The sequence below is a fragment of the Buceros rhinoceros genome, unplaced genomic scaffold (assembly GCF_000710305.1).
Source record: "Buceros rhinoceros silvestris isolate BGI_N320 unplaced genomic scaffold, ASM71030v1 scaffold2014, whole genome shotgun sequence".
Lineage (NCBI taxonomy): Eukaryota > Metazoa > Chordata > Aves > Bucerotiformes > Bucerotidae > Buceros > Buceros rhinoceros.
The window spans coordinates 182,545-197,019 of record NW_010407517.1 but is presented as its reverse complement, the minus strand read 5'-3'; the positions used below and the strand labels follow the sequence as shown (position 1 = coordinate 197,019).

The window sequence follows — 14,475 nt, the reverse complement described above, 5'->3', positions numbered from 1 at the left end:
CTACACACTATTCTGGAGTTGATTTTGTGTCTCTGGAGCTACTTTGCTTTTTTGACAAAGTGTTTTTTCATCTGAAAATGCTCGGTCACTAAAATTACCCCGTTTACCTAGTGTTCGCCAGTTTCCAGGTTTTCAGAATTATTGTAGTTGTCAGAATGTTCTATTCAAACATTTTCTATATGGAGCATATGTAAAGATTTCGTGTTCATGTTGAAATTTAAATTGATTTGTATTTCCTAAGACTAAGAAAACTGGAAAGGTAACATTTCTCAGTTAAGAGATAAGAATGTTTCATTTCAATTATTTTCCACTCTTCAGGTTTTTGTTCTTTAAATGATTTTGTATTCTCCATATTAAGATCATCACCATTTCAAAAGTCAAAGACCACAAAATGAAATGGCTCGAAAGTGGAACAGTTTTGAAAATTCTCCTGGGGAGTTTTAATACTGTGTTTTTGTTGAGATTTTAAATTGTTGAATAGTCTGTAATATGAAAATGTTAAAATCTGCACTACTTCATTAATTATATTTTTCAAGCTGTTACATGGGTATGTATTTATATTCATTAGAGATACAGCAACCATGTAAGAACTGATTTCTTGCATCAGAAAGCCCGAATCCTTGTTCCCAATTCACTATTCTCAACATAGCATTCCCTTCTCAGCTAAATTCTAAAGGGGATCCAGATGTTTATTTAAATATTCATAACACAACTGCAGTTAGAGCTGGGAGGATCATAGATACCTGTGTTCCTTTCACACTACATTCATCTTGTAGTTAAAAATGTCGCATTCATTGCAGTGCTAGCAGATGAGTCCTTTGACAGGAAAATGCATTTTTTTTCCCCCCTTGACAAGTAAGGCTTTATGGAAGGGAGGCACTGGAGCTGTCTCAGAAAATGTAATGTATTGAGTATTGACCCCAGCTCCACAGAAGCCGCTTTGTGTACTGTATTTAAATATTGTATTCTTGAAGAATTCTGAATTTATTTGCACTTGCCTTAGCACTAGACATATCTAGAAAGGGCATAAAACATTTTAAGGAGCCAGTTGCAGCTTTCAGATTAAGGTGGAGCTGAATTACAGATGTAAGATGGGTATTTTATTTCATTGCTTGTGGAAAAGACAGTTTAGCATCTTGTCTTACAATCAGTAAAGCTAGGAGAAATAAAGATTTGGCAGGTCTCAATTTTCTAAATGGGTAAATCATCTGGAGAAGCTGTTTGGTAACGTTTATTGACAAACTTTCCTAAAAATTATGGTAAAAATCTTAAATTTTAAACATTTATTAACTGATAAAAGTGATGTGCAAAATGTTTATATTGGGCCTGCTTTATCGCTTAAGATATTTGTCATTGCAAGTGTAAATGGTTAAGGAGATAGAGTGGTGTATTGGACATATATTAATCCTGGAATGCAGCGGAATGTGTGGAGTGAAAGGAAATTTATGCAGGGGAGCGTGAAAGCCACCAGGCAGGGAATTTGGGGTATGTGTATAGAAAGTCATGGGAAGATGCAAGCAGCAGCGGGAATCTGCTGTAAGGTGAAAGGGAGAGGAGGAATGTGCTTTGTAGCTGTTCTGAAGAAATAAAGCATCTGCAAACCTTTCCAAACTGGTACTGCAAGCTTCTGCTTTTTTTTATTACTGACAAATGAGTCAAAATCTGGCCTTAAGAGCTTTAAAGGAAAAGAAGTAGGGAAATATGATTGATATTACTAAAATACGGAACAACTTACAGTCAGCAAAGATTATGTAGATTATTCTACCAAATTAATAAGGTCCTGACACCACTCCATTATCTCCGTATTTAAAGGTGTACTTACACATTTCATTGTAAATTTCAATAAATCACGTATTTAAGAATCTAAAACGGGAGTTTATAGCAAATGAGAGCAGGAGCATTAGGTGACAGTAACAAGCAGAGTGGGCATGGTTCTTATGGGAATGTTGGAACGCTTTCCATGGAAGATGAGGTACAAATGGTGCTGCTTTCTCAGATGTTTTCCCCCGTCCTTACTAACGCGTTCCTTTTCCAATCTAGTCTCTATCTAGGCATCTCTATTAGCAGTTACGACTTCTCCACCTGGATACAGATGATGATGAATGATGATAAAACATATTTGCACTCTCAGCTCATAGCAGTGGCTTTTCAAAAACACTGTAATAATGCGTTTTATGGTTATGAATTTCTTTCTGTGTGTCCAGCTTTATTTGGAAGACAAGTCATTAATTCTTGTGGGCAAGCAGCGTGAACCATTGTTGTCTGAAAGGGCTAGACAGATATTTGAAAATACTGCTTTTTCATTCCTTTCAAACCACTGGGAAAACACTGGATGTACGGGGTGGCTGTTAGTTCGAGTTTACCGGATAGGAAGACTGAACCGTGAGCAAACAAAAATGAAAGCTTTAAATGCCATATCAGGAATGGGATTCATGGGCATGAAAGAAGTTTGGTCCCATCAGAAAACCGTCTCTTGGGACAAAGCACACCCGGAAGGCTGTGCAGCTCAGCAGCTGCAGTGCTGGTTTTTGTGCGATGCGAAGCTTGCTTTGTTTCCTGCACTGAACAATGATAATGGGAAGTACTGGTCAGTGGGGATAAATATTAAATCAGTCTTTGGGCCTCCTGCCATGTTTCTTGATGCTTGGGTCTTCTTATTTATAAACCTAGGAGAGTTTAGTAATTATTAGAAGAAAGTGTAATTAATTTATAGAGCTCCAGTTGTTTTGCTGAGTACTGTCATTGGAAGTACAATGAAGCCTTTAAGTAACATCCAGTCGCTGTATAAAGCTGTCTTGTGGCTGCTAAACTTTCACATTATGCTGAAGTTGGACATAAACACTCCTTTTATAACTTGCATGTCACTGAAGTACGCAGATGTCTTGGCTCTGAAAGCACGTTTATGAAACGAGTGCAGTACTGGAGCGGTGCCAGGGTTGAGACTCGGTAGTTTGAGGAGGAGTCCTAATACCTCTCAGGATGGGAGGTCAGCTGAAGAAGTAGGCCCCCCCTTGTTCTGGCAGCAGGATACTTGTCCTGAGAGAGCGTGCTCTATGCGTGTTAGCTGCATTGTGCTACAGTTCTCTTCAGAAAAATCTGTGTTACAGCACTGCTTTGGTCCTGGTTGAAAAAGGTCATTTCTGTTTAGCGTAGACCACGTGCCCTGTTAAATAGGAAAACTAGAAAGAAGAAAAGTATGTCTTAATTTGACAATCTTGTGAAATCTATGCATAGGAAATGCACAGATTCTTCATGCTTATTTTATGGTATTTCAATATATACTCATAGTATGTTCTACATAGTGTGTGCAGATATTTTTGAGTATATTCATACGTGTATAAACCCAGGTTATAAAGACAACTGCAGAATACCTCTAGCAGCATAAATTCAGTTTGATTTCTAGCATGTTTCAGATGTTTTGCATGTGAATGAAGTGTTTGTAATAAAACAGGTGGACAGCCATGTCTCCATCTGGCCATGGGGACAGAGCTGTACATCATCCAAGTTGGATATTACACTTTCTTTTGTTTAGACCTGTTACATAAATTGGCAGAAGTGTGGTGGAACAGAGTTCTTGGCTAATTTACGTTGTAGTTTTGATCTGTCATTTGAGACTGAAGTGTGAAATTTTATTCTACTTATTTAGCACATGAGAAACTGATGGCAGAGTTGAGCCCAGAGCTGAAGCACTTATTTTCTCAGCACTGAGCCACTTTCTTCCTCTAGCAATAATGAGATGTGAGTTATAATTAAGATTGCAATCGTATATTTTACATTTTAACATTACATCTGTTGGGCAAGATCCTTGGCTCCGCAACAATGCGCTCTCAGTATCAGGATCAAGATCCTATGAGAATTCTGCTTTTGGCAGGGTTTGTGTACAAACCCATCGCAGGCAGATACGAGTTAATCCTGGCCATGCTGCAGTTATGAAGTTGCGGTGTGAAGTGCTGTGTCCCATCTCACTGGGTGAGCATAGTGCTGAAAACAACCTCCGTAAGATTTCTCGGCTAGTGCTGACTTGCACCGGACCTGTTTGTAGAGTGGCTAGAGAATCTTGTGCTACCTCTATTTACCTTCTTAGACTTGTTTTCTAAGATCCTTCTAGGAAGATCGAGGGAAAAACAGTTGTTCATGGGATCCACGTATAGGGTCATGCCTTGAGTACCCCTGAGACTAGAGGAGCTGGGACTGGCTGCACGGTTCCGGTGGCTGCAGAAAACTGGTGTAGATGGCTCTGGTGACTGCTGCTGAGAGACAGCATAATGCAGCAGTTGCACAAAGCTGAGCCACGCTGGAGAAGAGGGCCCCTTACTACTTTTGCTTTATTTCAAAGTGTTAGTGCTTTCTTTCAAATCCATAGTGTAGTCAGTTACCTACAGAATGCTTATGTTTAAATGTACAGATCTTGTATAATTACACAGTCAAGCTCAGATGATGTGTGATAGTACTTTTAAAGAAATACTGGTTTTTGGTGGAAAATGTTAATGTTGGTTTTTTGATTTGCCATGTTTTATGAAAAAATTAGTTAAGTTATTTGCACTAGTTACAAGCAAAGAGTAAGATAAAATATTTTGTTTAAACTTTGTGTACTGCTCATTTCAGGAATATTCTAGTGTAATTCTTTGGTTACAGTTAGAAAAATGATTTTATCTCCTGGCTGTTGTCATACTCTTCAGTTAAGCTGTAGAGGTAAAGATCGTGTCTGTCCCCCTCCCCACCCCTTTAATCTAAAATGCAAATATGTGTTCTCCCTTTTTGCAAGTAACTTTTGCTCAATAAACAGCACAGAAAAAACCTGGAGGGAAATGCTACCTATGGAGTGGCATGGAAATGATTAATGACAGTCAGCAGTCTTTCATGTTAATGTTTAGTCCTTTCGGGGTGACTGATTTCAGCAAAATGGAACAATGCTTTCAGTTTTTATAAAAGGTTTATTTTATGCGTACGTACACACACAATCAGTGTTTATATATCGTGCTGTCCTGTCAGTGGATTTTTCTTTGCAACAGCAGAATACCATTGAATCCTTTTCACTCTCTGATTTGCTGTAATGTTGAGGTCCTTCTCTGCAGATCTGCTACATTAACCCTGGACATAACCTCCCCTATTTTATACAGTTAAATATTTCTGCTTAAATGGAGTATTTTTGCCTCTGCACAGCAAGCTCTTTAAACCTTTAAATTTTAAGTTTAATCTTGTTCTTTGGTATGCCCTCGTGGTGTGGTGTTGTGTGTTGGTGTCTGGGTATGGGTTTTTTATTACATACTGTAGATGGAAAATGAAAATATGAAATGCAGGATATAGGATCCTACTGGATCCTCTTACACAGTTTACTGAAACTCTTGCGGACATCTCCAAATATCATTTGTTACCGTAATTTTGTTCTCCAAGTTATATATTTCTCAAGACTTACTGATTTCCATAGTTTCTGAAAGTGTGCTTGTGGTTTAATGATTAGAGCTATCAAACCAAAATTAAGTGCAAGTGGTTTCCTTGGTCTTTTTAATATTAAGTAGTTACCGGAAAACAAGGTGAAATGTTTTCCTTAATATTCAGGTCAGATCTGCAAGAGGAAAACAATATTGTTCGTATGCTTAGTGGTGGATTTCAATTTACGGATTTCAACTGTTAAACAGGTCTTACTCAGCTTTGAAAGAGGGTACTGGTAGGCATCTCTTGTAGGCATCTGTAGTGTCTGGAGGTTGAGGTTAAAGGCAAAGATGAAAACTTCAAATAAGGTAAGAACTCAGCTAAGAACCTTCAGTCTCTGATTTAAATTTCAAGTAACAAGCACTTTTTTCTGAAATGAAAGAGTCTATTTTTTTTTTAAACTACGTAGTGCATGGATGTATGCTGCAGTGGGACCTATAACTGGCATTAAATGCTGCCACTCTCATGCTGCCCTTCACATGAATTGCTTCTCTTTTCATATATGATCAATCCTAATCTACTACACCAAAAATTATACACAAAATTTTGGACCAAAGAATTATACTTAACTGTCTGATTTGAGAGAGTGTCTGCTCAGGGTCCAAACTGTTATGAGAATAATCCCAGCTCCTGTGTGACCAACGCACTGGTTATGTCAGCTTTCCAAGCGAACTGGTAACTGACCCTTCTCGTGAAGTCAGGTGACTATCTGAAATAATGAGCAAGAAAAATCCCAGTTACTGTTAAACTTTATAGTTTTCATAAAGGTATTTCTTATCCTCAGCTTTTCAAAAAGACTAGGGAGACGATAGGACCAACCACTCTTAGTCACCCTTCCTTTATTTGGAAGTACAAGACGTTTCCTAGGGTGTCTAGGGTGGAGGAGATGTGGAGAATGGGAATCTTTTGAAACTACTCAATTCCATAAAAGCAAGTTTGTTAATAGAAATTTCCTTTCTTTTGGTAGTCTTAGAACTCAGCCATTTTTCATTACAGGATTAATATATATAAGGTAAATATTGCCCTGATTTGATTATAATGAATTATTTTTGAAATATATGAAATATATATGACAGCTCCCTGTCATATATGAGAGCATACATTCATGTAATATGAAGTTGTCTTCATTCTCCTGATGATTTATTTTCTCAAGTGACCTTAAATAGCCTGGCAATAGTTTACTCAGGTTTAAGAAAGGTTTGAAAAATTTATATTTACGTTAAATAATCTAAATGTAGATGTTGGTTATAAGCTATTAGATCGATATAGTGTCTTACTAGTCAATAATCTTGTGTGTGCAATCCTTATGACTGTCTGACTTTATCCTTGTATAAAACTTGGGAAAAGTGGTAGCTAGCATGTTTAGATCTTGCCTATTAAAATCGAGCACTAGAAAAAGGACTAGTCTAGCCAATTACAGTAACTTTGGGAAGCCTGTGCCTTCTGTTTAGCTGTGGGGGCATGTTGCAGACCTTACGTCCATACTGCTTTTAAAGACGGGCTCCAGCTCTCAAGCGTGTATGGATGACATGCCAGAGTGTCCCAAATGTTGTCCAGAGCACGTTTTGATCCTGCCGGCCGGGACTGCTTGCAGGCTTTGTGTGCTGAGTTGCAGCTCACAGGTTGTGTGTGACAGTCCAACGGGTACAAGGCAGAACGTGCTGTCCTCACTGGGGTTGGGCAGACAGGTAGGGAAGCTTACAGGCGCAGAGCTGGCTTTGCTGCTTTGAAGGCTCTGATATTGGAGCAAGTGATGTAGGAAGTTATCCCCATTTTGGCTCAGATGGTCTGTGTTTCCTGAGTGTTAGCAGAAAGCAAACACCTAGTTACCAGGATGTGGTCCACTGCAGCTAAAACGGTGTATGTATAATGGTCCATCAATTTTTATAGCGCTGTTTCTAACCACTGTTACCTGCGGTTATGCAGCACAATCAAGAGCTGACTGATGGCAATGGTAAAGAGGGTGTACAGCAAAATATCAGATGGGTGAACATTTTTTATGTTAAAAGTACCAGTCTTTACACTTTCAAATTTACATACTCTGCTGTAGGTTCCTACACCTTTAGGTACCTAAAACAAGAATGAACTTTCTGGTCAAAGTATTCATGTCCTCCAAAATTACTGGGACAGGTTTGGTGCATTTGAATGTCTATCTATGGTAGTTATATAGGCTACCTAGTACTGATGCAGGTGCCTGATTTTGAACATGTGACTTTGAATGATGTTGTTCAAAGGAATAGATAACCTGTCATTTTTATTTCTTAGAGTTGGTTAATTTTCAGCAAAGCCTTCAAAATAGAAATCTCTGCTAAAAATTGCATCCCTGGATTTGACAAAAATGCTGCTGATGGCTAAAGGCCTTTTTTAGTCCTTTGAGTAATTTTCAGGGTTTTCTCCAGTGTATGCTGAATTGTTTCTTCTTTATTTAGGAAAGGTCCCTCTATAAACTTGACATCATCAATGAATAAATGAGAATTGCTGCATGCTTTGAGTTAATGATTTGCTGCATTCATAGGTTTTGAGGGCGTGTTTGTGTAAACTAAGCTAGTGGCACCATTTCTTGAGGTGGAAAATCTGAAAGCTGTTTCTTTCCCTGTTTTTAGGGACTCTTTTAAACACCTTTGATTTTTTTTTTAAACACTGAAGATTGCAATTAATTGTTCAGAAACATGGGAATGGAATGCAGGTCTGGCATAACCCAAATGAGTTGCCCTGAATTTGGTGTGGAGCATGAAAGAAGGTGAAGTCACTTTTAATGATATGTCCCAATTCGTAAACAGGTGTTTGCCCAAGGGGAACACGCTGGTGTTACTTTGTGAGCATTATGGCAGGGGGATTCACCGGAATATGTGAACGTTTCTAACCCTTCCCTCCCACAAAATATATTGTGTCAATCCTTTTAGCAATTCGTGTTCAGTGAGGTATTGCTTGCAGCAAAGAGATTGGATTCCAGAAATTGTGGCACTTTTTATCTATTAACCCATCTAATGAGTGGTGTTCTAAAATTTGATTGGCAGCTTCTTTTCCTATCTTAATTAAATTGCTCCTTCACCCCAGTGTCTTTGAAGGACAGAGCCTTTGTGAAAGATGTCAAGTTAGTCTTTTATTGTTTGTTTCCATGGGGAGCAGAGCTTGTTGACAACTTAAGATAAAGGTGTGGAATCAAGAATACACTTGTTGAAATACTCATTAAAAAGGTCTTAATAGTACTAACTAGGACAATGAGGAAAACGTGCTCAGTGATGCTAGGTTCTTCTCCAGCTGAGGTGCAAAGAGCTTAATTTCTGTTAAAAGGAAAATAGCATCTAATCAACACTAGGAAAAATAGCATAGGTGTTAAGGGGCAAAAATGTTGATGGGGAGAACAGATGATAAAGAGGCTATTTATTGAAATACTTGGTTTTAAATTAAGTGGGGATTAAAAGCAAATTATTTCAAGCTCACCAATTGTGAGTTATTAGACTAATCTCCTGCAATTTGCATTTTAATATGCACCAGTAGAAATTGCTTTCTCAAGCCATTTCAAGGCTTTATTTGCATATACATTTGACTTGAGAGTGCACAGTGCACTATAGGAAGTTCACTGACATTTCTCACGTGGATGTACTGCTATTCTTCAGAACCAGTAGTTTTGAAGTTTGTCAGTTTAATGAGATGGAGCTTTTACTGGCTCAAAGACACAGAAACCCAATTAGGGACAATAAAGGTCATCTTACGCTGTTAGGAATGTATTTGCCATTCACATTAACCTTACAGGCCTGGAAGACCGTTGCTTGTAAAATCATCCTTTACAATTGCAACTTTTCCTAAGGAGTTGTGCAGATTCTGACCTATTTGCAAAAAATTCTTTGAACACGATCTGAAGAGCTATACTCTAGTTTATAGTCTATATGTGCTATACATTTCAGTTGTGTTTTATATTTGCATTTTAAATCAACTCGTTCTTTGCCATCATGTTGTAATTAAGCTTATACACCATTTTTTATAAGGAGCTGATACCACTTATGGAAATGAAGTCATAAAACTGACTGTAAGTCTTGGCTCCATTGTAGATGGTAATTAAGTGAGCTTAAACAAAATCAAAGTATTCCTTTTATTAGCGGAAGACCCTTATCTAGAACTTAGAAGTATAATAAACCAGAGTAAAAGTTAGCCAGATTAACAATTCAAATTAAAGACTTTTCAACTACTGCTTTCTAAAGCAGTTACAAATTGTGTTGGAATGAGAAGGTTCGGCCTACGATGTTCTAGGAGTGATACGAACAAAGTGGTAGGAGTTAATCCTGATTTTTCTATTAGATCTTGAACTAAAACAATATAGTACAGAAAGAGTAAAGATCCCAATTTTTAAAATTGGGCATTTGTAAGTTAAAATAATTTCATGAGCAGCCAAGTAGTCCTAATAAGGTTGGAGACAAAGTGGTGAAGATGTTAAAATATGCTTTTTTTTCTCGCTACCCACGTAGTACATGGCACCATGGGTTAATGCATTAGGCCCTCAATTACAGGGATCTTATTCAGGTAACGTGTGGAATGTATTTGTTTTGACGGGTATGTTGTTGCCTATTGTCACATCACCAATTACTGGAACATCAATAAAAGTAGTTGCAATGAGGTGCAGGGAAAAGCTCTTTACTTGTGCGACTCCTAAAAATAACTAGACAGAGAAGTCTCATGTTTTGGCTGACAGTTACTGAAATTAAATGCTAATTGCTTTGAGAGAATAGTTTTTAGCAGTGAAGTTATCCTTAAAAATATCCTTTTCTATATTATATATAGAATAAACGTAGTTTCCATATATAGAGATAATTCACTCTCTCAAAATACCCTATTCTATAAATATCCCATCCAGTATTCTCCCTAGCTGTGGGGAATAGAACCCAGGAACCCTCAGTGGCTGAATCCTGCAAATCTTAACTGCCAAGACAAATCCTGAGTAAAACTAGTGTCCCAGATGGTTTAGAAGGGCCGGGGATGATAAGCAAAGTCTGACCCTTACTGAGAAGCCAACACCTATTGAGTGATGCTTTGTTACCGTGGAACGTAACTGCCTGCGTGCTTCCAGTTTACACAAAGCTTTTGTAATATAATCAGAAGATTGAATAATGTAAAATGTAGTGGAAAGATTAATTACAGCCATCCAAGACCTTATTTGCTAATATAATCGTCTTGTAGCAAATTGACAAGCACATCAGTGTTAGTCATAAATACCGCTGGTGCTTTCAAACACATTTCACAATGCCTTTTACATACTATAATCTCTGTATACATACCGAGGTAGTTTTCTCATTGTAAGAAGTCTAAGAACACCTGCTAATAAAATCTACACTTTCCGTGTATGTAAACAGAACTCTTTAAGAAATCAGTTGTAAATGACTTTATTTGGTTAACGTAAAGCAAATGGGCTGATACTTTGCTTATGGAACTTGTGGCACTGGACATTCTTGAAGTGGAGAGGAATGGAAGGAAATAGAAATTATAGAATTAACAGCTGTTTCAGTTGTTGTAATTACATTTGTGACATGGATTAAAGGAAGAGAGCTCTAACAAGTTTAGGGCAGGTGTGGATTTTCTTTCCTGCAGAAATATTTCTGTCTTGAAGCAGTATCAGTCAGATTGAGAACAGAAGATAGGGATAAAAGAGCACAGCACAATAGGGATGAAACCTCCTTGATCCCTTGCCTGTTTAAGTTAATTAGTTAATAGCATATTTTTCCTCCAGCTTTTTTTCTGATGGGTTTTGAAATGCTTGTGTAAGGGTCAGTATGAGGGAGCTGTTATACAAACAAGGATGTTTAGAATATTATTTTGTATTTAAATCTGCAAGAATCTGTAAAGTTTCAATGACAGGAGACTGGTGTGTTCATATTACACTTTTTTCCACTAGAAGTGTTTTTTGTTTTTTTAGCTCTGGTGTGACATAGTAACTTCAAGCAGTTGAATATATACTCTTCACTGATCGAAAAGGAAAGGTTGTGTTTTGATGAAATGATGTAAAATGTTTCCACTATTCACTGAGGAGAATGTTAAGCATTACTATAAACAGTTTAAAACTGTCATTTTAGCTCGTAGTTCGGAATTTTAAGGTTTGGACAAACAAGTCCCTGCACAAGTAAGGTTAATAAGAAGTGACAAAGGAGGGCAGTTCCAGAGAGCTGGGTAAGGCTGATGTTCAAATGAATTAAAGGAAGACTGAGGGTCGTGTAAGTCCTGATACTGATCTTGGGTAAAATAATGGAATGGCCGGAACAGACTTGTTTTAGAAAGTCATAAAGGAGTTGTTATAATAGATGTTGATAGAAATTTATGGAAAGAGATGAGATTTTTATTTATATTCCTTTAATTATATGTTTAGTCTAAAATAGACTTTAAAAGTTCAGATTCCCCAAAATGCCTTACTGATGATATGCTTGTTGCATTTTATCATGCAGTGGTTAAGGAAAAAGCTGAGTGTTCAGGATTCTGTTTTGTAACTGCCATTGTTGTTAATTCTATGTACTTTGCCTCCCATTTCTACCGTTTAAGGATAATATCTTGCAAAATTACCCCAAGAGGACAGGGAAGGCTGGGATTAGTGAAGCTAAAGGAGAGGAAGCTAAAACTCTGCTGCTTTTCACAGAGCTGCAGATGGAGTACAGATTCAGGTGCTACCGAGTTGTAAAATCTGTATGTTGTCTGTGAATCATCATCAAATCTGAAAGAAGAGTATCTCGACATCCTGTCATCCACAAGAGTTGCTCCTAACTCATCATTAAAGTTATATCAAGCGACCAAAAAGATCTTTGCAATGTTTTCATGTGTGATAATAAAGAAAATAAATTGAGAAATAGCCCGTTGAAAGTTGGAAAATATTGAGGACAAAACAAGTGATTCTGGAGGGGTGGGACTGTTAAATGAAGGAGCAGGTGAACTGAGAGGGTCATGGGCTGATATCACATGGATAAAAACAGATAAGAGGAGCCCTCCCTAGAGAAGAGCAAATGAAAGAGAGTGGTTTCCAATTAGCAGGGATAATTACTGGCTGAGGTCTCCCCTTTGCCATTTTGAAAGGGATTTTGTCCATCAGTGCTCTGATAATAACTCCTGATAATGGTAGAGATCTTTGAATGTTGAAAATGCTAAATATTAACATTGGGGGAAAGAATTTTTTTCCCTGAATATGGAGCTACTTTTTGAGTGAATGATTATGTTGAGGTAACTCTCTGCTGAAGTTCAGGGCAGTTTCAGTTTTCTGTGTATATTTGAGTGCTAGTGACTGAGTCTGTCTTATCCACACACAAAGCTGCTATTTAATAGAATTATATATTAGAGAATTATGTGTATTTATATACTACAAATAGAATTATTAAGAATTAGGAGAATACTGGAGGCAATGTGTTTTACTAACTTGTTTACATTTTCATTGGATTTTTTCCTTGTGGAAAATCTTATACTGAAGTCAGTGACAAAGCTTTGGTTGACGTAAGGAAAATTTATGGCTTTATTACTGTAGAGTCAACTTTATAATCTGTCAATATTTAATTTTTTACAGGTTTACTGAGGAACTGTGCAGCAAAAATCCATGGGTTTAGATCTATAAAAAAAGATTATCAAGTTTGACCTACAAATATTGTATTTAAGATTATTTACTTCAACTTTCTGGTGTTCAGGACATACTAGAAAAGATGACTGCAGGATACAGTGGGATTTTTCCCCTCAAGTTGTGGTTGGGGGAGCCCTTATGTTAACTGTATCAGTGAGACTTCTTGAAGCAATAACTTTCTAATGAACTTACAAGCCTTTGTGTATAACTTGGCACGTAAGCACTGTGACCCGTGGTTACTAGAAGCACGTGAGGTGTATTCTAAACTGTAGTTTTAAAGTCTTTTTAATAGATGTATATTGTTGTTGAGTCTACAGTGTATAGTACTCTGTTTCAAAACTTGCTTGTTATGTGAGCTCAGTGAACTGTTGGCTGGGAAAAAAGTTCAGGTTCAAACAGAATAACCATTTTTACAGTATTCTAAAATCATTTGCCTCCAGCACAAAATACTGTTTGCCTGCAATTTTTTAAATACTAGGAATATGTCGTATCTGTGGCACAGAAAATGGAAAACAACTTTAAGTAACTGATATGGTATGGTGTTTACATGCTGTCCTTGTTCTTATGTCAGTCGGAGTTTTTTTCCTGTCAGTTGAATTTTGTTTTCTGTGGTCTGGCCCCCAAGGATCCAAACAACAATTCTCGCATCGATCCTTTCTTAAACATGATGCTTTAACCACCTGAGCCTCATATAAAGGATGCTTGGTTGCTTTGGGTTTTTGTTGATTGACTTTAAAATGTATTTTACATTTTAATCAGAAGTATGTGGTGCGTAGACTCTAGGTTGGAATGGCTTGTTTCAATGGGAAAAGTTCTCAACAGTTTAAGTAAAGCTTTAGTTTTCTTACAGCCAGAATTATTTAACTATTGAGTTGTATAGGTTGTGAATCCAAACCCAAATGCACTAAAGCTTTTTTCCTGAGGGATCTAAAATGTCTGTGGTTAACTTGTGGACCACTTTCTTGGCTGCTTTTCCAGATTTAAAATGGTGCTGTTCACAGTAAGTGAAAGTGTTGGGGAATTTTGTATCTTTAATATTGTGCTACTATGGGGAAGAAATCGTGGTGAACACCGGTAGGTAACATGCTTTGGACTGTCTACTTACTCTCCTATTCTGCTTTTCAATTTACTCCGGATGCTATGCTTTTGCTGTCAGGTGAAGACCTGACTCTGAGAATTCATGCCTTTAGGTGTTGTGAGGTATGTACGCATTTTGTCCTTCAAGGCTCTATTGAAGAGCAGTAGATGGAGGGAGGAAAGCTTCTGGAGTCATTTACTGGAGACAGATGATTGTTACAGCTTTGTCAGCGGAGTGTGCACGGAGGGAGTCATACTGCTAGTTGAGGAAACCTCAGTGTGTGTACAGTTACCCTTGACTGCGATGTGAGAAAGAACCTGTGCCTGCGACTGAACGACTTCCCTGTAGGAAGTAATGGAAATAGCTCCAACTGGTAGGGAAA

The 14,475-nt window shown here is 37.6% G+C and overlaps 1 protein-coding gene across 1 annotated transcript in view; it reads left to right on the top strand.

Annotated features, from left to right (window-relative positions):
* BBS9 (Bardet-Biedl syndrome 9) overlaps positions 1-14,475 on the top strand; it is a 269,354-nt gene that overhangs the window by 90,890 nt on the left and 163,989 nt on the right. The window lies entirely within an intron of this gene.